Source organism: Dendropsophus ebraccatus, chromosome 10 (assembly GCF_027789765.1).
Source record: "Dendropsophus ebraccatus isolate aDenEbr1 chromosome 10, aDenEbr1.pat, whole genome shotgun sequence".
NCBI classification, from domain to species: Eukaryota; Metazoa; Chordata; class Amphibia; order Anura; family Hylidae; genus Dendropsophus; species Dendropsophus ebraccatus.
This window is the reverse complement of record NC_091463.1, coordinates 55,952,404-55,979,054: the sequence shown is the minus strand read 5'-3', so window position 1 is coordinate 55,979,054 and position 26,651 is coordinate 55,952,404. Positions and strand designations below refer to the sequence as shown.

Sequence of the window (26,651 nt, the reverse complement as noted above, 5' to 3'; positions counted from 1 at the left end):
GGAGAGAGTGTGTGTGGGGGGGGGGTAGAGGGAGAGAATGTGTGTGTGTGGGGGGGGGAGAGGGAGAGAATGTGTGTGTGGGGGGGGTAGAGGGAGAGAATGTGTGTGGGGGGGGGGGAGAGGGAGAGAATGTGTGGGGGGGGTAGAGGGAGAGAGTGTGTGTGGGGGGGGGGTAGAGGGAGAGAGTGTGTGGGGGGGGGGTAGAGGGAGAGAGTGTGTGTGGGGGGGGGTAGAGGGAGAGAGTGTGTGTGTGGGGGGGGGGTTAGAGGGAGAGAGTGTGTGTGTGGGGGGGGGTAGAGGGAGAGAGTGTGTGTGTGGGGGGGGGTAGAGGGAGAGAGTGTGTGTGTGGGGGGGGGGGAGAGGGAGAGTGTGTGTGTGGGGGGGGGGTAGAGGGAGAGAGTGTGTGTGTGGGGGGCGTGCAGAGGGAGAGAATGTGTGTGTGGGGGGGGGGCGTGCAGAGGGAGAGAATGTGTGTGTGGGGGGGGCGTGCAGAGGGAGAGAATGTGTGTGTGGGGGGGGCGTGCAGAGGGAGAGAATGTGTGTGGGGGGGGGGCGTGCAGAGGGAGAGAATGTGTGTGTGTGTGGGGGGGGGGCGTGCAGAGGGAGAGAATGTGGGGGGGGGGGGGGGGGCGTGCAGAGGGAGAGAATGTGTGTGGGGGGGGGGGGCGTGCAGAGGGAGAGAATGTGTGTGTGGGGGGGGGGTGCAGAGGGAGAGAATGTGTGTGGGGGGGGGGGGGGGGGGGAGGGAGAGAATGTGTGTGTGGGGGGGGGGCGTGCAGAGGGAGAGAATGTGTGTGTGGGGGGGGGGCGTGCAGAGGGAGAGAATGTGTGTGTGTGTGTTGGGGGGGGGGGCGTGCAGAGGGAGAGAATGTGTGTGTGTGGGGGGGGGCGTGCAGAGGGAGAGAATGTGTGTGTGTGGGGGGGGGCGTGCAGAGGGAGAGAATGTGTGTGTGTGGGGGGGGGGGTGCAGAGGGAGAGAATGTGTGTGTGGGGGGGGGGCGTGCAGAGGGAGAGAATGTGTGTGTGTGGGGGCGTGCAGAGGGAGAGAATGTGTGTGTGTGTGTGGGGGGGGGCGTGCAGAGGGAGAGAATGTGTGTGGGGGGGGCGTGCAGAGGGAGAGAGTGTGTGTGTGTGTGGGGGGGCGTGCAGAGGGAGAGAATGTGTGTGTGTGGGGGGGGGGGGCGTGCAGAGGGAGAGAATGTGTGGGGGGGGGCGTGCAGAGGGAGAGAATGTGTGTGTGGGGGGGGGAGCGTGCAGAGGGAGAGAATGTGTGGGGGGGGGCGTGCAGAGGGAGAGAATGTGTGTGGGGGGGGGGGGCGTGCAGAGGGAGAGAATGTGTGTGGGGGGGGCGTGCAGAGGGAGAGAATGTGTGTGGGGGGGGGCGTGCAGAGGGAGAGAATGTGTGTGGGGGGGGGGCGTGCAGAGGGAGAGAATGTGTGTGTGGGGGGGGGCGTGCAGAGGGAGAGAATGTGTGTGTGGGGGGGAGCGTGCAGAGGGAGAGAATGTGTGTGGGGGGAGGCGTGCAGAGGGAGAGAATGTGTGTGGGGGGAGGCGTGCAGAGGGAGAGAATGTGTGTGGGGGGAGGCGTGCAGAGGGAGAGAATGTGTGTGGGGGGAGGCGTGCAGAGGGACAAAATAGGGGTGGACAGAGGGAGTGTGTGGTGGGGCAGAGGGAGTGTGTGGGGTAGGCATATATGCTATGCTGTGTGTTATATAGGTGTCTACTGTCACATCTACAGCTAATGTTAGTATAAATAGCTCCAGCTATTGTATGTTTATATAGCTCCAACATAGACCACAGTGCAGTACACACATCTACAGCTCTTTTGTGTACATAGCTCCAGCTATTGTATGTATACATAGCTCCAACATAGACCACAGTGCAGTACACACATCTGAGCCCAGAATACTGTACAGCCCTGTTGGGTATACATAGCTCCAACATAGACCACAGTGCAGTACACACATCTGAGCCCAGAATACTGTACAGCCCTGTTGGGTATACATAGCTCCAACATAGACCACAGTGCAGTAGACACGTCCGGCTACTGTGACCTTACATCTGACGTGTCAGCTGAATACCATGCGTGTAAGTGACAGTCCAGACAGCCTGGGCTAAGTATAGGCTGGGAACTGATATACAGGCTACTAGTCAGAAGAAGACATACTGTACTAATATACTTTACTAGTCATAAAGATTAATATACTGTACTAACCATAAACATAAATATATACCTTACTTACCATAAGGACTAATATATACTATTTGATACAAACTAATATATACTGTACTATTCATAGGAGGTGATATATACCCCATGCTAGTCATATGACTTAACATAGTGTATACAGTGCTAGCCCGGCAGATAGATGACGTGTGGCAGATTCCCGGCATGGCCTATCGCTTTGCCTTTGTCTGCTGCTGTCGCTAAGTCCCCAGAAATGGTGGATGTGATGTATGTATCTATATCTGGGGCATTGATCCTGCCGTCTGTACCACTGTCTAGTCATCAGCTGTGACAGATTTGTTGTAGGTTGGCAAACAAAGAGATGCCAGGATGGTACACAGCACCCTGCAAGGAGGTTACGTGAGGCTGCACTAATGCAGACAATACAACTACAGCTCCTATTATGCTCTGGCTGGCTGGGCATTGTAGTTTTTCAGCAGCCATAGGTAAAGAAAATTAATAGAGGACATTGTGCCCAAACCTGTAACCCTCTGGCATTTGCAAAGCCACAACTCCCATCATGTCTTGAAAGTGGAAGGTGAATGTGGCAGAGATGCCAGGACACACATGTTGGGTATGGCTAGATTGGCGCTCGCTGACAAGTGTTTTGTTTGGGTGGGGGAGGGGGAAGCTGTTTAAGTTCACGTTTGTTGACATTATAGAAAGCGAGCGGGGGGAGGGAACATGAGAAGCAGCCATAGCTCCAGGCCGGCAGGGAGGAAAGGGGCTGAGATGAGGAATATTAGGCTTGGCCTAGGATCAGTAGATGCTGATTTCATGGGTAGAACAATACAGGCAAGGAAGTGCTTTTGCTTTGATGGTGTAACCTGAGACCCATTTAGAGGAATTCTCCTCACCCATGTCCTTTGTTGACCCTCAGTTTATTGGTATGGTATGTAAATATTGGGTTTGGTTAAATGAAATATAGGAAGAATTAGTATATCTTTACTGCCCTATAATCCTTAGAGTATTTGTTTCCCTTGGACCCCCTGTCTCATGAGGATTCCTGTGTAGTCGGCTGGTAGTTTGTACGTTTGCCATCTCTGACTATTGATAGCTTTACTAGTTTTTGTTATGATGTTGGTGTTACATCGCACCATCAGTCATATGAGAATACCTCTACTCCTCTTCTGTCCATGCCGCATGCTTCATACATCTGTACAGTACAAGGGCCTAACCATTGTAACAATTACAGGGATGGTGCTGTTTTTTTGCAAGAAAGTAGCGGTGCTTTTCCTAACCCTGGATAAATCCTTTAACCCCTTAACTCCCGGCCTGAAATTACCTTAAGGACCGGGCCAATTGTCGCTTTTGCGTTTTCATTTTTTCCTCCTCGCCTTCTAAGACCCATAACTCTTTCATTTTTCCACCTACAGGGCCATGTGAGGGCTTGTTTTTTTCAGGAGCTGGTGTACTTTGTAGTGACGTCTTTTAATCTGCCATAAAACGAATGACGGAACCCCCAAAATATCATTTATGGGGTGAACTTGGGTCAAAGAATGCGATTCCGCAAAATTTTTGGGGGCTCCATATTTACGTAATGCACTTAACAGTAAAACTGCCATTTTTCCTTTATTCTATAGGCCAGTCTGAACACGGCGATATGCAGGTTTACTAGGTTTTCTAACGTTTTACTATTTTTATTAACAGTAAAACTTTTTTTTTGCAAATAGGTATATTTAAAATGGCCCTATTGTAACTCCTATAGCGCATTTATTTTTTCACCTACGGAGTCGTATGGGGTGTCATTTTTGCGTCATCATCTCTAGTTTTTACTGGTAACATTTTTTTTCTATATCAAACGTATTGATCGCTTTCTATAAAAAATTTTTATACAAAAAAAGGCACTAAAAAAAGCAATCTCTGCGGTTTTTACCGCTTTTTTTTTCACGCCGTTCACCGTGCTGGAATAGTATTGTTTTATTTTAATAGATCGGACGATTACGCACTCTACGGTGTATAATAATAAAATTAACTTTATTACTTTTTATGTGTTTTATGTATGAAATGGGAAGGGGAGGTGATTTTCACTTTTATTGGGGGAGGGGCTTTAGGGCGTTTTGTAAAACATTTATTTTATTTTTTTTACACTTTTATAGTTCCCTTAGGGAACTATCACTTACATATATTAGATCAGTAACACTGATCCCTGCTATGCCATAGCAGGGATCAGTGTTATCTGTGATCTTCTGATTCAGCCTGCCACAGGACCGAACCGAGGACTGCACGGAGGTAGGTAAGGGAACTCCGGCAGTCAGGAAATGCGATGGGGACCCCTTGCAGATACGCTGCAGGGGTCCCGATCGCTAAGTGACCGGAGATGCTTTGGTCATTTATACTTAAGGGGTTAATGGTGGGTGGCTGCACGATCGCGACGGCCCGCCATTGAGGGTGTGGGCCTGGCTGCAGATAGCAGCCGGTCCTCACCCACTATGGGACTGGCTCAGCTCGTGAGCCCGCTCCATAGCCCGAGACCACGCCCTGTGTCGTTAAGGGGTTAAAGGGAACCAGTTAGCACTATTGTGCTGATATGGTTCACAGCAGCATAGAATAGATCTACTGTGCAGCTCGCGGAGAATACAGCCGCAGCAGTAGCTTTACAAAGGGGAAAGATGTTTTATTCTTCTGGGAGAGGGATGACAACTAGTCATCTAAGCGGGGAGCTGCCTGTGGACTAGTCACAGCTATGTCAGCATGCAGTGTGTGGATGATTGACAGGCCGAGAGACCCATTAGTGACCTCTCTCTGCCAATCATCCCAGATGATCCCAGAGAGCCGTGACTAGTCACAGGTGGTTTCCTGCCCGGATGACTAGTTGTCACCCCTCTCCCAGCCACATGTGGCATAATAAAACATTGTTTTCTCCTTTTGTAAAGCTGCTGCATGGATCTACATGAACAGATCCTAAGAAACACATAAAAAATGGGCACACAAAAAACACTTTCGTTTACATCTGTCACCATAAACTTTCATGTAAAAATTTGAATTCCATGAAATTAGTTTATGTTCAGTTTTCCTAATGCCAGGATTGATCAAATAAAAAGCAGGCGGAGAAGACACAGGTGTGAATCCAGCCTAAAGCTGCCAATACACTTTAAATAACTAGTGGTGGGGTTGGGGCAGAGTCGGGAGGCTGCTGAACACATCAGCGTCATTTGTATGACTTCAATATAAGGTGTATGGGCACCTTAAAGCAGACCTGTCAACAGGAAAACAGTGGTATAGATCAGCACATGGCTACTGTGTTTTCCCGATGCACTATGTCTTATTTTCAGGGTCTTATTTCTCCATGAAGAATTCACAAAAAATGAATAAAAAAATTATATATTTTATACCATACAGTAGTTTTCATCACAAACCAGCATAACCAGACATAATCCTGGTGGCGACGGGGGTCTTAAATTCGGGGATGCCTTATTTTCAGAGGATGCCTTATTTTTGGGGGTAAAGGATAGATATCAGAAGTGTATGCATATCTTTTTACCTACATAGTCATTTCCAGTGCTAAAATATTAACCTTTGTTATTATTTATATAAGTTGTTGTGAAAGCCCAGGGTTAGTCAGCCTACCTTCAAGCCTGCTTGTATACACCTACCCCACCTTTGATCATGGGTACAGAGAGAGTCACTTAGAAGAGATGAGCTTAATATGAAAATTATGAGAAGACATGGTTGGCCCTTGAGCCTCATAGAAACTGATGTTACAATACAGTGCTGTCACAATACAGCTTTATTTCAATACTCTTTACCAGTTTTGACACATAATATCTAATAGAAAATACAAATTCTAATGACCCCTCCCTCAGACTTTTTTCGGTATTAACCGTGTAATCAGAGCTTTTATCTATTTTCTTCGGGCCTGTACTATAACAGTGATACAATTTGTGTTTTGTTTTTTTACACTTTTTGATTTCCTTCTAGGGACCATATTTTAATTAATAAATTGATCTATACAGTTCTACGTCATTTCCTAATATTTGCAGACTCTATTAGCAGAGAGACACTGTCAGCGATGGGGGTTGAGTATAGACCTCCGACTGTGATGTGACCCATTGGCTCCCTGCTGTCAATTAGTGATGCCGATCTGACAATTGACAGGCACCTGTCAATCATCCATTTAAATGCCCTGGTCTCCTTACATCGCAACATTCAAAGGATTAAACGACTGCCACCAGCGATATTTCTGGTGTCTGTCAATAGCAGGGGTGGTCTGCTACATCTAGTAGCTGACCCCCGCTGTGTATGGAGTGGCCCAGGAGCGCCATGTACACCATTAAATAGCCTACACAAGTGGCCGCCTATTTGAAATTAGCGGTGGGTGGACTGAGGAGGTGGCGCTAGGGGTCGGCACACAGAGAACGTGGCAGCCACTCAGCTTGGAGCCCCCTATGTTCCCTACAGTATACTCTGTTAAGCTACTCTACATTTTTTTTTTTTTTTTTTTTCCCCCCGGGTATTGCTAATATTAATATTTTGGTGCATTGTGCATCCTTAGTTAGATATATTTTGTGCCATGATGGATTGCTTTAACCTGGTAAAGTTTATTATAGTAAAGCTTGTCCTTGTTGTGATTTCGCGTATGTCCACACGTAGAGTTTGCAGCAGATTTCACATTCAGCAGCAAAATCCGCTGCAATATTCTGTCCTGTCATTGCCTATGGCTCCATAGTCTCATAGCAGATTTTCATTTCATTGTGAGAATGTCACCACTGCCCACTTAACCCACCAGCTGCCCAGCTAATACATTACCTGCCCGCGCTCCTGCTTACCTCTCCGGCTCCTGGGTCACTGGCTACCCGCTCAGCCAATCAGTGTGCTGTTCCGCCGCAGTCACTGGCTGTGCAGGACGTCAGTGGCTTGGGAGTGTGGGCAGGTAATGTATTAGCACGGCAGCTGGTGGGTCAACTGGGCCATCTCATGTCCAGCTCTGCCGTATCAGTTTAACTCTGGCATCTCCACTTCTATCTATGTTCTGCCACAGACAGAGCTTTTGTGTCCTTTCTCCCTGTGTCTGTGACGTGTATTGGGGGGCGGGGGGGGGGGTTTCCTATGGGCTAAGATAACCCACTTCTCTGAGTCAGGTGTTAGGGCCGATTCGGACGATTATCGTTCCATGTAATAGTACCCTATCAGGCCAATTATCGTTTTGTGTAATAAACACAACAATCAGCGGATGATCGTTGTCATCGGCTGATCGTTGATATAGGTTCAGACCTATAATTGTCGGCCACCGTCCGCGCACCGCTACATGCAATAGCAGTGCGCGGCCGGCGGCTAACGATTTGCAAAAGAATAAATTACCTATCCATTGTCCAGGGCTCCTCCTGCTCCTCTTCTCCCCGGGTCCTGCGCTCTGCAGCTTCACAGCGGCCTATCTTAGCTGACGGCCGCTCAACCAATCACAGGCCGGGACCGCCGCGGCCAGTGATTGGCTGAGTGGCCTGTCAGCTAAGACAGACCGCTCTGAAGCTGCTGCGCGCAGGACTCGGGGAGAAGAGGAGCAGGAGGAGCCCTGGACCCGGCATAGGTAATGTATACCAGTTTAGCAAGGGCTGCTAGGACATCGGTAACAATGTCCCTGCAGCCCTTGTTAAGCTATTATCGGGCCGTGTAATAGACCCTGTAAACGAGCGCCGATCTAGCCGTTTACATTTATTATCGGGCCTCATCCGCCTGTCTAATAGTACCCTTATGGAGTAGGGGAATGGCTTAGTTATTAGACCATACCAGCCCCTTTATAGTCATCACACACGGAGAGTAGGAGGAAGCTCTGTCTGAATGAGTAAATAAGTGATGCTGGTAGGACCAGGAGACAGATGCTGAGACTGGGACATACAGAGCTGAATAGTGTTACGTGACAAACAATATAACACACGTTTGTTTTCTGACAAGCCTTGTCATAGAGAAGAATACACTTAGTCTGGATGAAGGGACCCTGTCCATCAGCAGTAGAGCTTGTGCAGGGTTTTCTAGATTTATGGACAGCATGTAGCATGGAAAAGTGCTGAGGAGGTAAATTCAGTCCATTTCACCCTATTGCTGGTGGCATGTCTAGCTAAGCAGATTGAGCAGCTTGAGCAGCTTCCATCCCTGTATATAGAGTTCTCCTTCATTCATTGGTCCCAGAATTCTTCCTTCATCAGTCTAGAGAGAAGATATTCTACTTTTTCCTTGTTTCAAGTCCATCCTTACAAACCTCTTCACTGCTGTTAGTGGATTGGAGAAGGCTACGGAAACCTATGGTGACCTTATACTTGTTAAAACTGTTCCCACTTTAGGTAGAGCTAAACAAGGCTCCGTTCACACGGAGTAAAACTGGCGGATTTCTCTGCTGCGGAATCCTGCCAGCCTCCGTGTCATACTGGCAGTCTATGGGAGGCTTGTTCGCGTGGAGGAGTAGACATGTCAATTCTTCCGCGTGGAGAGAGGAGGCGCGCAAGCCTCCCATAGACTTCCAGTATGACACTGGAAGCGAAATTTCGCCAGTTTTACTCCATGTGAATGGAGCCTAAGTAGGGCTGGGCGGTATACCGTGAAAATACCGATACCGTCACTGGCGTCGGTTAACCGACCTCAACTTTGCCCGACGGTATCTGCGGTATTTTCACCCCTCCCCCTTCCCCGTCAGACGAACACTTACAGCCGCTCCGGCCACTCACACACAGAGCTCCTCAGTGTCTGAAGGAGCAGGTGGCATAGACAGCAGAGACCGGGGGGGGATCCATATCGTGCAGGAATCCCTAACTCCCAGCATCATCTATGGGACAGCATGAAGTGCTGAGGGTCCCGGGCTGCGCTCCCTTCCCTCCATCCTGTCACAGGGGAGGCAGCTGGTGGTGACTTGGGCAGGTTATCCTCCTACCCGACTCAGCCCGCGCAAACACACTCCCCTCCCGGCGGCTTGCATGTGGATTTCCTCGGTCACTGAAGAAGCAGGGGCCGCGGGAGTGGGTGATAGAGTCGCTACGCCCCCGATCCCACTGTACAGCTGCAGCACTTGCAGCGACGCTATCACGCACTCCCGCGGCCCCTGCTTCTTCAGTGACCGAGGAAATCCACATGCAAGCCGCCGGGAGGGGAGTGTGTTTGCGCGGGCTGAGTCGGGTAGGAGGATAACCTGCCCAAGTCACCACCAGCTGCCTCCCCTGTGACAGGATGGAGGGAAGGGAGCGCAGCCCGGGACCCTCAGCACTTCATGTTGTCCCATAGATGATGCTGGGAGTTAGGGATTCCTGCACGATATGGATCCCCCCGAGCTCCACGTGAAAGCGGGCAAGAGGTGTCAGGTGGGGGAATGCTCTGCGGGGCCTGGCGGCATCAGGGGGCCCGGGTGACCCAGCCCCCCTGACATCACATCATTTGCAGCATCTGGCGGCCTCCCGAACCTGCCGGGTGCTGCAAATGGCGTTCCGGACCTGTCACTTTAACTGCATGCGCTCCTGATGAACGCTCGCAGTTAAATTCTGGGCTTTGATTGACAAGGTCAGGAGCCATTGGCTCTTGACCCTGCCAATCACCCTTGTGTCCGGAGACAGCATTCTGCCTCCAGTCACAAGAGGCCGCTCTCCCTCCCCAGCGCTTCGGAGCATGAGTGACGTCACTCATACTCTGAGAGCAGGATGAAGGAGACGCTGCAGTTGGGTGAGTAAAAGTTTTTTATTTTGTTTTAACATGAGGATGCAGACATGGAGAAAGAGAGGAGGATAGCTTCATTGGGGAGGGGGTTAATTACAACTGATTGCCTACATATGGGGGGGGGGGATTGCCTACATTGGGTGTTAACTAATGGGACTGCCTACATGGAGGAGAGGGGGTTAATTTGCATGGGATTACCTACACTGGGGGTTAAATAACAGGCTTGCCTACATGGGGGAGAGGGGGTTAATTTACATGGGATTGCCCGAAGGGTGGGGGGTTAACTTGCATGCAATTGATTGCCCACATGGGGGGAGGGGGGTTACTTACATGGGGTTGCTTACACAGGGGGGGGGGGGGATTTACAAATCTACATGGGATTGCCTGCACTGGGGGTTAATTTACATGGGATTGCCTACATTGGGGGGGGGGGGATGTTAAAGGGAACCTGTCACCCTGTGGCCCCAAGCAGGAACAGACATACCCTGCAATAAAGCTCAATATACTTACCACATCGCTGTCCGTTGCTGCCTGGGGCCACAGGGTGGCAGGTTCCCTTTAATTTAAATGGGATTGCCTACACGGGGGGGGGGGGGGGGGTTAACTAACAGGATTGCCTACATGGGGGGGGGGAGAGGTAATTTGCAGGTGGAAGCCTGTATTAAGGAAGGGGTTAACCAAGGGAGATGCCTACATGGGAAGTATGGAGGATAACTACCAGGGGAGATAACTGTAGGGGGAAACTACCATGAAAGGTATCTATATGGAGGAGATACCTACAGAAGGGGGGCTAACTACCCAAGGAATTGACTACATAGGGGGAAATTAACTTCCAGGGGGGTAAATCACAGGGGGATGCCTACCAGGGACACTACCAATGGGAGAAATAGCTACATGGGGGATACTACCTACTAGGGGGTCTACCTGCACAGGGAGACCTAACTAATATACAGATGCACAGCGGGGGTATGACTACTATATAGGGGCACAGAGGGGCCTAACTACTATATGGGGGCGGGCACAGAAGGGTCTAACTCATGGGCCTCCAAACTGCGGCCCTCCAGCTGTTGCGAAACCACAACTCCCATAATGCCTGGACAACTAAAGCTTTGGATTTGGTTGTCCAGGCATGATGGGAAATGTAGTTTTGCAACAGCTGGAGGGCCGCAGTTTGGAAACCCAGGGTCTAACTACTTAATGAGGGACACAGCGGTCTAACTACTATATGGATACAGAGGGGGGGGCTAACTAGTATATGAGTTAATAGATGGAGCAAATAGATGTGTAGGATGATGGGGCATGAGTGAGGAGCCTAAACTGTTTGTCTGGCAGATCCTACTGAGAGAAGTCCTCATGGGGGCCCAGGCTGGATGGAGAAGAAGGGAAAAAGTGAGCAACTCCGATTGGAGAAGACGTCTCCTGTGAGTTATTGGCTGTAACTGCACTGTAATCACTTATGGTGTGTAGAGCTTATTTATGCCACTATATGGCCACTGTTGATATTGGACTGTGGATTTTATTCCGTAGCAGTGGTAGCATTATTCAGTATGTAGTGATAATAGTGAGAGGTGGTAATATTTGTCCCATGTAAAACCTGCAGAGAGGTGTCGTAGGGGGAATCTTCTGCAGAGAGGTGTCGTAGGGGGAATCTTCTGCAGAGAGGTGTCGTGGGGGGAATCTTCTGCAGAGAGGTGTCGTGGGGGGAATCTTCTGCAGAGAGGTGTCATGGGGGGAATGTTATGCCAGGAGGTGCTGTGAAGGGTACAGTGCTCTACAGAGAGGTGTTGTGGGGGATTTCTCCAAAGTAGTAAATACTCTGCAGGGAGTTGTACTGGGGGGGGGGTTAAGGATATTCTGCAGAGATGTGCTGCATAGGTATGCTCTGCAGGGTGCCCTTGTAGGGGGGAAATGTTCTGCAAAGATCTGTCATGTGGGAGGATATAAGACAGTGATGTGGGACAATGGTCTGCAATGAAGGAGAGTAGCAAAAAGTTCTGCAGACTATTATCTTTTGTGAGAATGCTCTGTACAGTTGTTCTGTACAGTTATAGGATTATTACTATCGGTCTAGAGAGCTGACATCCTGTGCAGTAACAGGGTTTATTACTTTCCAAGTCAGCACTGCTCCTACAGCTGTAGTATGTACATAGCTGTATACCTGTGTATACACAATCTGTAGTGTGAACATAACTTTATACCTTTGTATACATGTCCAGGTCTCTGCTGAGATAATAATGACTAAATGGCCCAGTCTTGTGTTGCTGCTCAGTGAGTTCCTTATTTATTTTTTGATTTATTGAATCAAAATATTGCCAGTTTGGCACGGCCAAGTGGGTGTGGCTTGCAAAAAGGGGAGTGTCATAATTATCGTTCAATTATCGTTACCGTGGATACATGTACGATTAACCGCGATATTGATTTAGGCCAATATCGCCCAGCCCTAAGCCTAAGGCAGTAGAACAAATCTCTAGTTGCCACCATGTAGTAGATTATTAAAGAGTGACTATTGTGCGGCCCTGTGCTGGAGGTGGCGATATGGGGACGAAGCAGGAATCTCTGCCTCCTAATGCAGGGGTTTTAGCACCCTACAGATCACTAGTTGTTTCCTTTACTAATGCTGCGTTTACACGGAAGGATTATTGTTCAAATTTTCACGATAACGATCGCATTTGAGCCATAATCGTCTCGTGTAAACAGTGAGCGATCAAGCGACGAGCGAGAAATCGTTCATCTTGGTCTTTAAGCATGTTTTCAAATCATCGTTGGTCGTTCGCTAAAAATTCACAGATCGCTTCGTGTAAACAGTCTTTAAAAGATTCACCCTATGTGTGAGACTGGCTTAAAGGGGTTGTCCAGCGAAAAACTTTGTTTCAAATTAACTGGTGTCATATAGATTTGTAATTTACTTCTATTAAAAAATCTCAAGTCTTCCCATACTTATTAGCTACTATATGTCCTGCAGCAAATGTTTATTTACATTCAGAGACAGTGCTCTCTGCTGACATCTCTGGCCGAGTCAGGAACTGGCCAGAGCAGTAGCAAATCCCCATAGAAAACCTTTCCTGCTCAGGACAGCTCCTGTTTTAGCCAGAGATGTCAGCAGAGAGCACGGTTTCTGAACACCAGTTGATTTAAAAAGTTTTTCGCAGGACAACCCCTTTAAGCAATCTTAAAAACAATTGCAATAACAATTTTTTTAACGATTTACTCGTCTAAACGCTGATTGTTATAAAAATCAAATCGCTGCTTCAAAATCTTTAAACAATCGATTGGGCGAATTATCAGTTCGTGTAAATGGACCCTAAAGATAGAGCATTAGTCAATTAAACAAAGAAAACAATTGACAATTGATTGCTTTGTAAAAAAAATTTATATTTTGTAGAGAACATTGGACAATCTCCATATTCAGCTTATGTGGACTAGAGGAATACAGAGCTTTAGTGTCTTTACGGCCCAGAAGTTCCCTGTACCCACAGCAATAAATTTCTTGCCACTGGCTGTTTTTGTTGCGGGCGCTCATTCTGCTATTGTTGACCTTGGTTTCTTGGCAGCTGGTCTGTCACATGGGTTAGGTACTAGCACATGACTTCTGGTTGTCTGACAGCATCAGAATGTAATTGGATGGCCGCTGTCATACAGGAACACACTCCTCCACGTGGCGCAGGAAGCGGGGGCTATTTGCTAACTTTACCTACGAAACATATCTTGGATAATGATGATAGTGAGAAATGGGGAGCATGCTAAATGTATACTTTGCAGGGGTGCCCTCTTCAGGGTGGGTGCTCCGCTAAGAGACGTTGTAGGTGAATCAACTCTGACGTGGATTGCTTTTTTTCCCTTACCATAATGCATTGAAGTATTAGAAGTTTATGTAGGGCATGGTCTAAATGTTCAGACTATGATTGACAAAAATGAGACACAAGAAGCATATGCTTAAAGTGCTTCTAGCTCTGTCATGTGACCTGGATGGACTCACAGTGTAAGAGCTTATTCCCATGCCCCGTATCTTATGGATTCTACGGACAGGAAAGCCCTGTAGTGGACTGTGCCCCCCCCCCCCCTCGGCGGCTCTAAGAATGGGCCCTAAGTCTAGGGGGCACTGGTCTCCCTGCTTGTTCTGCTAGGTTCTCAGGCCCTTCGATATGTGGAAAGTTTTGACAGATACACTTCAATATATTACTGCACTTGGGGCCCATTTACACAAAACAGGTGTAAATTCTAAGTGGAACCCGCACCGTGGACTCCGCTCGATATCCCGCCTGCCTTTCTGTCTCAATGTGATGTCTTCGGCTCCGCCACACTCCGCTTGAAGAATTGACATGAGACATCATATTAAGGCAGTGAGGCAGGCAGGATTTGGGCTAGAGCTCAGTTTGAACTTACTGATTCTCCATTACTTACTGATTAGTCTGGAGAAGAGACGTTTAAGGGGAGATGTGATTGATTTATTTAAATATATAAATGGCCCCTACAAGTAATATAGGGAAACAATGTTCCAGGTAAAACCCCCTCAAAGGACAAGAGGGCATTGCCTCCAACTGGAGAAAAAAAGGTTCAATCTCTGGAGGCGACAAGTCTTCTTTACCATGAGAACTGTGAATCTGTGGAACAGTCTACCACAGGATCTGGTCACAGCAAAAACAGTAGAGGGCTTCAAAACCGGCCTAGACAAGTTCTTAGACCAAAATAATATAAATGCATATGTATAGAACCTATCACCCCTCCCCCTTCCCTGTATCCATCCCCTCCTTGGTTCAACTTGATGGACGTGTCTTTTTTCAACCGTATTAACTATGTAACTATGATTCCTTACTGCATTTCTTTGCTGTTGTGGTGGTTGATCGCACATTTCTGACTGCAGTTCATCTGTAGGGAGACATTGTTAAATGTTATGTTAATAGGAGATTTTTCTTCTGGTGATTGGTGTAAAGCGCTGTAAATAAATATAAAACGTCCCCTCAGCACTTTTGATATGAATGATTTATGGAATAACACCTTTAGGCTGTCTGAACTTGCAATATCTGCTTCTTTCTCCCTCTCCATTGAAACATGCATGCTTTGCCGACTGTCTCCCGTGGATGCCCAGCTTTACACATTATAGCTGCCTAAGGCTAGGTTCACACTGAATTTTTTTGTTAATGTTTAACATGTCTCTCGACAGGGGTAAAAACGAAATGGTTTTGTCAATGACTGATTTCTGTTCTATTCCTGACAGGGTTTCCTACGGCCGCAATTCATTGAATTGTGGCCGCAGAAAACTGACAGTTATTTGCGGTTCCGCACGGGATCCCGTCCGGAGCGTATACGATGTGTATACGCTCCAGCCGGGATCCCATAGAAATGTAGGCAATGTTCCACACTGCATAATGTACGGCCGTTGTTGCCGTACTTTTACGTCGTGTGAACATAGCCTAACAATGTATACCAATGAGAAACCAATTCTACATAGGCATCAGTTTACCGGGGTAAGAATAGTGCATAACATAAAACTTTCAGTCAAAGCAGGTTTAACCACTTAGGCTTGTTTAAAGGTATTGTATATCTTAGGGCTGTGATAACAACTGAATATTAGGTGCCTTGGCTACTGTGAGTGTTGGTATCCCTGTGATAACACTGACTTGGCAGGGCACAAGGGTAAAGTGTGTTCAGCTGCTGAAAGCTTAACATAAGAATAGGGCGATGTCATGTAATAAAGCTGAGAGCTGCTAACAAGCGACTCTAATGGTCCGATTGATAATTCTCCCAATCAATCGTTTAACGATTTTGAAGCAACGATTTAGTTTTTTTAACAATCAGCGGAAAATTAGTTAGAAAAATCGTTATTGCGATTGTTTTTAAGATCACTTAAGCCTATCTTACACATAGGATGAATCTTTGAAAGACCGTTTACTCAAAGCGATCTGCGACTTTTTTAGTGAACGACCAACAACAATTTGAGATCATGTTGAAAGACCACGATGAACAATTTCTTGCTTGTCGCTTGATCGCTGTGTTTACGTGAGCCGATTATCGTTTAAACGCGATTGTTATTGTGAAAATTTGAACAATAATCATTCCATGTAAACGCAGCACAGTTGACTTAAATGATGAGTTTGCAGAAAATGTGCAATAGTGGAGGGTTTGCAGTGGATGCCTTGAAGTCAGCTGGTTGGAAAATCCGCTAACAGAATTGGTGATAAGTATCCAGAGTAATGGGGTCCACCAAGTCCTCCTTCATTCAAATAGGGGGGAAAGTGGGGGTCCGAATGGTCGAACTTAAAGGGACCGTACCATCAGGCCTAGGCTGAAGCACTGGAGGCGGGCTGACCCATCCCCAGTGGGAGGAAACCTCTGCCCCTCCAAGACACTGCTCCATTAGAATCAATGGAGCTATATTATAGAGGAACAGGGGTTTCCTCCCATTGGGGGTGGGTCAGCCCGCCTCCAGTGCTTCAGCCTAGGCCTGATGGTACAGTCCCTTTAAATCAGCCAGATATTTAACAAGTAACCCCTTTAACATGTTAGGCCATCATCATTGCTGAATATCGGGTGGCCATTGATGTGCACATGGCATTCATTGGCATGTGGGAACACTACCTTAGAGGTATACTGGGGTATTTATATAGTAATTCATGTTATGTACATTTAACAGCCTTAGTAATTTTAGTGTATTGTATAATGTTTGTGCCCATGTAATCCTAAAGTATAGCCCTGAAATCCCTTTTATGCTGGCAGTGGAATCTAGATGGTTGTCTCACCATGGCAACCCCTGTCCGTATACCCGGTGCAGGTATTATGAAGAGGAGCTTACATTGCTGCCTGGTCATTTGGATTCAGCGATCAGCTGATCATTACAATCTGACTTTTCCATAAGTAAAGGGTCAGATGGGAAATCCAGAGGCTTAAAATGTATTTTAATATATTACTTTAATATATATTTGTTGGCCTCTTGAACTTCCTGAATGTGTCTACCATAAATAGTAAGATGAATATGTTCCCGGTGCACCAGTGTTTGCCTTGTTACCTCTTCTATTTATGCAGTGTGTCCCAGTGCAATTGTTTACAGTCATTGTCTAGTAACAAGGCCTGGAGTGTCGGCGTTGGATGTATGGCCGCACATCTGTGGAGTGATAGAAGTCGAGTTAATAAGCTGAGCACACACAGTGCTCCTGTTTCTTAGTATAATCTCTGCTAACATTGGGTCCCTGAATGCTATTCCTGAGGGCTGTGATGGAGGGAAGAAGCCTTTTGTTTCCAGATCAGCAGCATCCATTGATCATGTCAGCTCTGTATGGTGCTTTAAAAAGACAGCCAGGAATGAATTTGAAAAGAGGAGAAATCTCAGTCTTTCCTTTATGACCTGTTCTATGCTCCTTTATGACCTGTTCTATGCTAACAGTCTGTTAAGCCTGGCTTTGGCTTCAGTAACCTGTCAGATAAATCGGTCTGTGTAAACACACCCTAAGTTGGAGTTGTATGCAGATTCCATGCTATATCAATAATCGTAGCAGGTCCACTAGATATGCAGGGATGGCATATGTAAAAAGGCTGTTAGGTTTTTTTTTCTCTCTGTTATAATACGTAGCATGCAGTGGAAGCAATGTAATACTTGTCATTACACTTGGGCATACTGTGGTACTTAATGTTGTGGTTTCATATCATTATGGTTTTGTAGCAATTAGAAATGCATTTGATAATATCCCATTATAAACCTCCATTTGATCAGCAGCCGCTGTTCTGGAGAGAAGCCAAACCAGCAGATCATTGGACTTTTGTATTCCCTGGAATTTATGGCTTTAGGGGCTTACCTACTTCACTGTTGCATTCTTTGGGTGACACATCTGTATTTTTATAGTTCCTTGAAGATTCAATAGTATGTTTAGCGTCTAGAACATTAATGTTTTACAGTATATCCACCCCTTATGTGTTACCTTCTTACAAGGTGTAGTGACAAGGTCACTAAGCCTAAAGCTCAGTTAACACTGAGCAAAAGCTGCAGAATTCCGCCATGCTCACTGTCCTGCAGTATTCCTATGGGAGGGCGCATGCACCTTTGGTTCCTCCCCTCTCCGCTCAAAGAATGAACATGTCAATTCTTTGAGCAGAGAGCGGTGGCAGCAGAGGCGCGTGTGCCCTCCCATAGAGAATACCGCAGGACACTGAGTACGATGGTATTCAATTCCGCAGTTTTTGCTCAGTGTGAACTGGGCCTAAATCTGCAGTGAGTTTTCCATTACAAGTGAATGGGGATGCAGAACATGCCTGAGATGTAAAAGGTTGTTAATGGGTTTTGCTTAGGAATGTTAAAGAGGATGTACCATCAGGTACATCCTCTTTATTCTGATCCAGGGATAGATCGGCGCCGTTACAGGAAAGCCGGTGCCGCGGTGAACGGCGGCCCGGTTCCTGTGTACTGCGCCGTTCTATCCACGGGTCCCGGGCCGGAGCTGAAGCACCGGAGGCGGGCCGGCCCGCCTCCTGTGGGAGGGGGTTCCTCCCACTGAATCAATGGAGCCGCGTCATAGAGGGGCGGGGGCCTGCCTCCTGTGCTTAAGCCCTGGCCCGGTACTCGTGGATAGAACGGCACCGGGCCGCGTTCAAAAAATTGACCGCAGCATCGGCTTCCCCATGACGGCGCTGTTCTATCCCTGGGTCAGATTAAAGATGATGTACCTGATGGTAACATCCTCTTTAGGTTGGCAACTGCAGCTCTGACTGAAGAGCTCAGTACAGACTAAATATTTGGGGTACACAAAAGAAAACTGCTGACAATGCCAGATACAAGCGATACAGTGGTCAGTGTTTTTCATTAAGCTGCCAAATAGTGAGCTCTGACTTTTTCTCGACCATCTGTATCTATGTTAATAGGGTCAGTGTTGTCAGAAACGCACCTGACCTACCTCCTGCAGCAGCTGTCACGTTCTTGTTGCGGCGCTGGGTTCCAGCTCCGATGCAGCTTGCTGATGCTGTGGGTATGTGGCAGATCAGTGTCCAGGTGGTGCCAGCCCCAGTGAGAACAGAGAAGCCGAACTAATCACACACAGCCCGGCATTCCTGCTAATGTTTTTGAGATGGAGATTTAAACAGACGTCTCCAGTACTGAGACAACTGTGATAGTTTTAGGTTCTGTCCTGCTATGTTAGCGTTCCGTAGTGTGCATAGTATATTCCTGCCTTTCCCTGACTTCAGCTTTGTACATTACTTTTGATAGTTCCCAATCTCAGCTTGGCTTATGGTATTCCCTCTGGTGTCTGATTTTGGTGTTTTTCAGCTGTCTATGGATCCCGGGCTTGTGTCCTTCTTTCCCTGTTGTGTTCTGATTTGTGGCCTGCTGTTTCTCTGTGACTGTTCTATCCCCCTGACAGCCCTATTTGACCTATTAAAGGGGTTATCCAGCACTACAAAAACATGGCCACTTTCTTCCAGAGACGGCCCCACTCTTGTCTCCAGCTTGGGTGTGGTTTTGCTGCTCAGTTCATTTGAAGTGAATGGAGCTTTAAGAGGATGTACCACCAGGTACATCCTCTTTAATCCAAACCCACGAATCAAGCGGCGACGTCACGGGGCAGCCGGTGGCACGGTCTGTTTTTTGGATTGCGGTCCGGTTCCCGTGCACGGCGCGTTCTATGCACCGGAACCGATCGGTGCTCAAGCACTGGAGGTAGGCCGGCCCGCCCCCAGTGGGAGGGAATTCCCTCCCCTGTATGACGCGGCTCCCGTAAAATGAATAGAGCCGCGTCATACAGGGAAGGGAATTCTCTCCCACTGGGGGCGGCTCGGCCGGCCTCCAGTGCTTAAGCACAGGCTGGTTCCGGTGCATAGAACGCCGCCGTGCACGGGAACAAGGCCAGCGGCATTGGCTTCCCCGTGACGGCGCCGCTCTATCTGTTTGTTCAGATTAAAGAGGATGTACCTGATGGTACATCCTCTTTAATTTTTTAATTGCAAACTGCACCTGAACTGGAGACAAGAGTGGTACTGTCTCTGAAAGAAAGTGGCCATGTTTTTGTAGCACTGGATAAACCCCTTAAGGGTACAAACACACACACCGTATACGCTGCGTATTTACTGCTGCCATACTCTTAGATTACATCTAAATAACTGAACACAGCATCAAATCTGCACCATCAAATCTGCTGCAGATCTGCTGCGTATCTGCTGCGTATAGGGTGTGTTTTTGTACCCTAAGGGTGCCTTCACACACATCGGATCTGCAGCAGATCCACAGCAGATTTAATGCTGTGTTAAGTTATTTAGATCAAATCAGCTACAGAAAACCTGCTGCAATACGGTGTGTGTGAAGCTACCCTTAAAGTTTTCCACTCGCCAACAGGTGGTTAAAGAGTGTGCATTCATGGACTATTCATGTAGTCTCCATGGTGGTTTCATGGACCGCACCCTTTTGCTTCTATATTTCCACCCGGCATCATGTGATAGCTGTATACTTAGACTGCTGAAGCTGTCATCTGAGATCATGAGAAACTTGTACTTCCACTGTGCTGAGCTTAGGAGACATCTGGCTCTGGTTAATTCACAGCTATACTGGGTTGTTGACTTGTAATTGAGCGTTTACTCGGCTCATGTTCTGGGTGTGTACTGGTATTTGGTCGGACGTTCTGTATGAGCTGAGTGACTCTGGGGCTTGAGAACAATGCTGATGTGTGTCACCAGCCTCTGCTAATGAATTGCCACTTCCCTAATACCAGGCCATGTGCTATGAGAGATTTGGCAAATAAAGGTTAATAATAATTTGTTTGACCATCTGAGGTGTCAGTGCTATATTAGGGTCATTTATAAGTATTTGTAATATAGAACCTGTCAAAATCCTATGGTAATGGTTCTGGATCTCTTTATCTACCACAGCGAGTGAAAGATCTCGCTCCCTTACATAACCCAAATCCTGTGGTTGCTGAATAAATGTCCATATTCTGCTACAGAGGATGGTGCATATGGATCCCAAAGCAAAATTCCTTTATTATACCCACTCCTCCTGCTACCCACTGGCTAATGCACCAGGTGACTGCTGATACATTCATTGTATATAGGATTGATGGCACTACCTCTATCAGTACTATAGGAGTCAATGGAGCAACGTTAGTGCAGTTGTGCTGCTGCTTTATTTACAAAGCTGTGTTATGATCAGTGGGGGTCCCCAGCAATAAAAAAATGTATCTGTCCTATGTATAGGCAATAAATGTTCATGGGAGCCCCCTTTAAGGAAATTGCAGCATCGTCTTGTGTATATAAGCTAGGCCATGTTGCAGATCCACGCACTGTTAGGGTACAAACACACACACCGTATATGCAGCAGATCTGCAGCAGATTTGATGGTGAAGACTTGATGCTGTGTTCAGTTATTTAGATCTAATCTGCTGCGTATCGCATCAGTAAATACGCTGCGTATACAGTGTATGTTTGTACCCTTAGGCAAGACAGGGATGAAGTAATACAAGGTGATACAAAGGTTAAACCTTCACAGGTGATGGTAATGGCAATTACAGGTATACAGGACCCCAAAACTATACATTACAGGTATACAGGACCTCCACCAACTATATATACTACAGGTATATACAGGACCCCCAAACTATACACTACAGATATTTAGCACCCCCCCCCCCCCCCCCCTCCTTAACTATACATTACAAATATGCAGGACCCCTAAAAACTATACACTGTATGTATACAGAACCCCTCCAACTATACACTACAGGTATACATGAATTCCACTGATTAACTCAGATGAAACAATACCTTTTACATAATTGCAGTGTTCTCTTAAGCATCATTTGCAATGACAATAAACAAGGCCCAAGACCAATCACTGCAGGTGGTGGCATAAATCTGGATTCTGCATGTTTTCCGCATGGATAATTGTGTGTCGCTACTCCAGAGTTGTATCGGGTAAAAATCTTTGTTTATGTACCTGGGAATAACACTGCCAATGTTGTATATAACCAGGCTGTTTGTAACACTGCCTGTATTGTATATAACCAGGCTGTACACTGTATAACACTGCCAATGTTGTATATATCCAGGCTCTGTATATAACACTGCCAATGTTGCATATAACCAGGCTCTGTATATAACACTGCCAATGTTGCATATAACCAGGCTCTGTATATAACACTGCCAATGTTGCATATAACCAGGCTCTGTATATAACACTGCCAATGTTGTATATAACCAGGCTCTGTATATAACTCTGCCAATGATGTATATAACCAGGCTCTGTATACATTCTGATCACATGACATCTAAGTTTGGTTATTAGGTATTTAGGATGTTTAAAGTTTTTAGTTTATTTCTAATGTGCATAAGTTACAATTTACGTAAACAGTGCAGAACTGTTGGGGTATATAGTGTATATAGGGCTCCTGGTGATTTCCCCTTAAACAACAAAAAAAAAACAGGGTTTAGATTTGCCTCCTGGGCACCCTTGAAACAAATCTAATTAACACACTAACACTTTATACCCAGGCAGTGCATGGGTGTGTGTGTATATATATATATATATATATATATATATATATATATATATATATATATATATATATATATATATATATATATAAATAATATCTCAGATTTCACTGCTCAGCTCCGTCCTTTGTTAGTGGCACTTTTTGCTTGGCTGAGGAGGATGTGCTCTAACCAGCATGGACACTTGTTTGTGTTCTCCCACTGCTCCAGTCATACGAGGTCATGTCTGAATGGTGGAGTGCTGGTCTCTGCCAGTGCTGCTGGGATGGGGTTTTTATAGTTTCCTTTGGGATTGCAGTTCTTGCTCCCTTATTGAACATAATCCGGTGCAATAGTAGTGACATTAGGCATGATCCTCTATATTGATGGTAAAGGCTTAGAAGTTCAGGACACTATATACGTCATGTTTGTGAGCTCAGGGTTTTAAAGGTAAACTGGTGTTGCTACCAATCTTCTAGTGCATCCAGTAGTTGTGGAGACATTGCTAACACTGACAGATTTTCTGCTCATAGCATTGTATAGCTGCTGTCTATACCTTCCTTGTGACTCATGACGCTGCAGTATTCCTAAATGTCCCTTATTGTAGAGCTGTGTATCTTCTAATTCTCCACCATTCTCCAAAAGCATTTCTTCCCATGCAGAATTCGGTGCCTCATAGAAATGGCAATGGAGGTAGCAGAAACCAGATCTAGCGATTTTTAGAGATCACACCACCAGCTTGCTGAAAGAACCTATCCTGAAGGCTTTTGATACCTTAAGTATGGCTGACACTAGGGGCGCGGTGTTCTCCATCACACTCTCCTACATTCCACTGCTTATTGAGGAGAATGTGCTGATCACACACATGGTTTTCAAATAAAGAGCAGAGAATGTAAACTATGTCTTATTGTATAGAGAACCATTCTTATGTATAAACATATGTCACTCGATAAATCAGACATAAGTGGGGAACTCTCCAGAGCAGTAGCAAATCTCCATAGAAAAGCTCTTCTGCTTTGGACAATGGTGGCAACAGAGAGCACTGTCAGGATAGAAAGAATACATCTGTATAACTTTCTAACACCTGGGAGTACCAGAGTACCCCTTTAACATGCTAAACATTTCTCAGCTTAATTTACAACTGTCAAACTAAATTTAAGGGGGAAAACTGGCACAAGGCACTAAAACTTGAGACTTTTTTTCATGACACTTTTGGTGTCCAGCGTTAACAAATTCCTCCCTTTGTGTGCGACGTCCACACTTTTTTTTTTTTTCTCCCGCTGATTACATTTCTAGAAATATTTTGTAATGCTTTTCAAGGCCTCCTTGTAGCTGAACACTCAGTTATAAAATCTAGTAGCCGCAGCCCATTTTTGACATTCACTCTGAAGGTTTAATATTTCAGATGGGAGAGAAATTCCCTGATATGTTAGGGCTGCATTGAGTGGCCGGTCTATCTCTTGTTAGCTGGTACAAAGTACCAAACAACCATCACTTTTCGGATGAAATGGCCTTCCACTATTTTAGCCTCCTAATACATGTAATGACAAGTATACCAAAAAAATGGTTGAATACAACTGCAGGTTGTAGTAGAATGTATTCTTTTTTGAAGGCCAGTATATACTGCTTAGTGAATCTGTACCTATTTTAGCTGTCGCCCTCCAGAAAGGTACAAATCTCCTGTGCTCTACAGGTTTCTACAAAGCTGCAGCTGCATGCGGGAAATCCTGCAAACTGACTCCGTTGGGCTCAGGTTTTTGTTTGCTTTCATTGTTAGTTGTGTTTTGTCTCTTACCTTATGATGTAATTTAATACAGTATAATGTTATCAGTAAGGGTTTGTTAACTCTTAAAGGGATGTTTTCATGTGGGGTGGTTATGCCCAGTATATGCACAATAGGGCATATCTAAGAGATTGTGGGGTTCAACCGCTGGGGCTGCCGCTCCATTCATTGAGCTGTTAAACAGAACCAAAAGCAACTCTCTTTAGTGGCTATTCTGGATTTTGTTTCCAAATACATGGTTAAACTGAAAATGTTGTTGGGGTTTTAGGCAGCAACTCTGTCTGATAGATGGCCCATGCTTAGCGCTCTTGTGGTGGAGTATGGCTTCAAGTATCTTAATAAATATTTCTCTCCAGTACATAAATCCTGTTCTGTTTTGTCTCTTTGCTTATTTGTTCAGCATTTGCCTTGATTCACCTTTACAATTGTTAATAAGACCGGAGCGGCTGTGCTGTGTTCTTACTGCTTCCTGCATTATTCACAAATTGCCCAGCACATATGTAGGCTTGCTTGCAGAATGTCACTTCTCATTGTGTTTCATGTCATCCATTATACCCCATTGTGTCATCTCTCTTGCGCCTGTCTCCATTCAAGACCTAAAGCTACATTCACACGATTCAGTCGTTTTTTCAGGACCGTATATAATGTCTGTAATCTTCATCCATAATGCATCCGTATTCGACAAAAAAGGGGAAGGTGGCAGTTAAATAAATTAGAATGGTTTAAAATGGTTACTCCTCCGTATTTTTTTTATGAACTTGTGGGTGTTAAGTGTGTTTCATCCATAAAAAAATGCCAGATCTGCAAAAATTCAGAATTCCCCCATCGATTTCGATGGGACAATCTGCGTGGCAATTATGGTCCGTACTAGAGCTAGTCAGTCATTTTTGCAAGTTGTGGATCCGTAAATATACAGTTCATACAGTGTGAACAGCCAGATTGAAATCTAAATTTTTCTGTGATTGTGGATCTTCAATTACGGACATAACTACAGAACGTGTGACTGTAGCCTTACTATTGCAAATGCAGCAGATGCTTGGGACAATTTGTATCACATGACTTGTATCATGTTTCCAATGAGTTTGACACTTAGGCCAAAAGAAGCGTGGCCGAGACAGCTCCAAAAGGCAAAGGGAGTGGAGGTGTTTTTCCAAAAATTGAAGTCTTTTATTGTTTCTCATTACACAGTGGTAGATACTCATTTTGGTGAGACCTTTCCCTAGCACAAAGTGGTACACAAAGGGAGTCCTGGGCAACTAGGTTTACGGCAGCTCCCTGATTCAGTAAAACCATTTTGTATGTTATTACTGAAGATGCTTGTTGTTGGAGTGGAAGGTACCGTATGTTTCGAAGGGGTGAATCCTTTTTCATTGTAGTCTTTATCTCTGAGAGATCTTCATCCTTTTTCTCCCCTCCGCCTCAGTGTTTTGTCTTTGCCTTTGTCCATGTCTATGTTGTTGATTAGAAAGTTTCTGGTTCTAGTGGTACTGTATGCTCAGTCGGGAAGCTTGTGAATGAGTAAAGCGAGTGTGGGTTGCTGATGGGTAGCAATGTCCACTCTGTAGAAATGTTGTTATAGAGCAGGAGATGAGGAGACCAATATACAGGTATATTTGGAAATATTACATAGAATAAAGAAAAAGACGCCTTGGTCCATCTAGTTTTCCCCTTTTAGTAATGCCATTCTTATTATCTTAGATATGTTTATACCAAGCAGGTTTAAATGTATTTACTGTAGATATACCTACCACTGGAGGTTTGTTGCAAGCATCTACTACTCTTTCAGTAAAGTAATATTTTCTCATGTTGCTTCTAAACTTTCCCCCAACTAACTTCTCACTGTGTCCCCTTTGTTCTTGAGTTCAGTTTTTTTTTCTAAAACACTTCCCTTGAACCTATATTCAGTACATTTAATTAAAACCTCTGATCATCTTGAGTCTAGTAGACTCTCCTTACCAGTATGAAAGTACAGAGATTACTGTCTGTATCTTGGTAGGACCACCCACTGGTCTCCTAAGCACAGAATGAGCAGATGTTTAGATGACTAACTTACCAGTAATACAGTTTTTTATTCCACAGAAAGCTATTATCCCCTTCCCGCATAAGGGCATACCCGTACCTCCTGCAGCGGGTTGGGGAGTTCAGAGATGGGTAACATGAACCCCCTCTCTACAACACGCAAGCAAAAATGAGCAATTTGGAATTTTTTTGCACTTACACCGTTTACCATGCATGATCAGGAATGTGATAATTTAATAGTTCAGACAAATATACACACGGTGATAACAATGGATCAGTGCTGTATTGCTCTGGTCTGCTGCAGACTAGCTCGGTCGATTGCCGAGCCGGGATCAGTGTCAGTCCGATGCTGAGGCCCGGCCGGCTCAGAAGAAGGGATCTCCCCTCTGTGATTGCATCACGGGGGGAGATCCCGCCACTATACCACCACGGATGGGGAGCTATAAGGCAGTTAAATGCAGCTGTCAGTTATGGTCTTAATTAGCTGGCGCTAATAGCTGCAGTCCCCAGCTGCACATAGCAGCAGGATTTAGAGCGGGGTCATAG

General features: G+C 46.0%; 1 protein-coding gene across 2 annotated transcripts in view; it reads left to right on the top strand.

Annotated features, from left to right (window-relative positions):
- The window catches only part of AMMECR1 (AMMECR nuclear protein 1), a 52,659-nt gene that overhangs the window by 1,539 nt on the left and 24,469 nt on the right, over nucleotides 1-26,651 (top strand). The window lies entirely within an intron of this gene.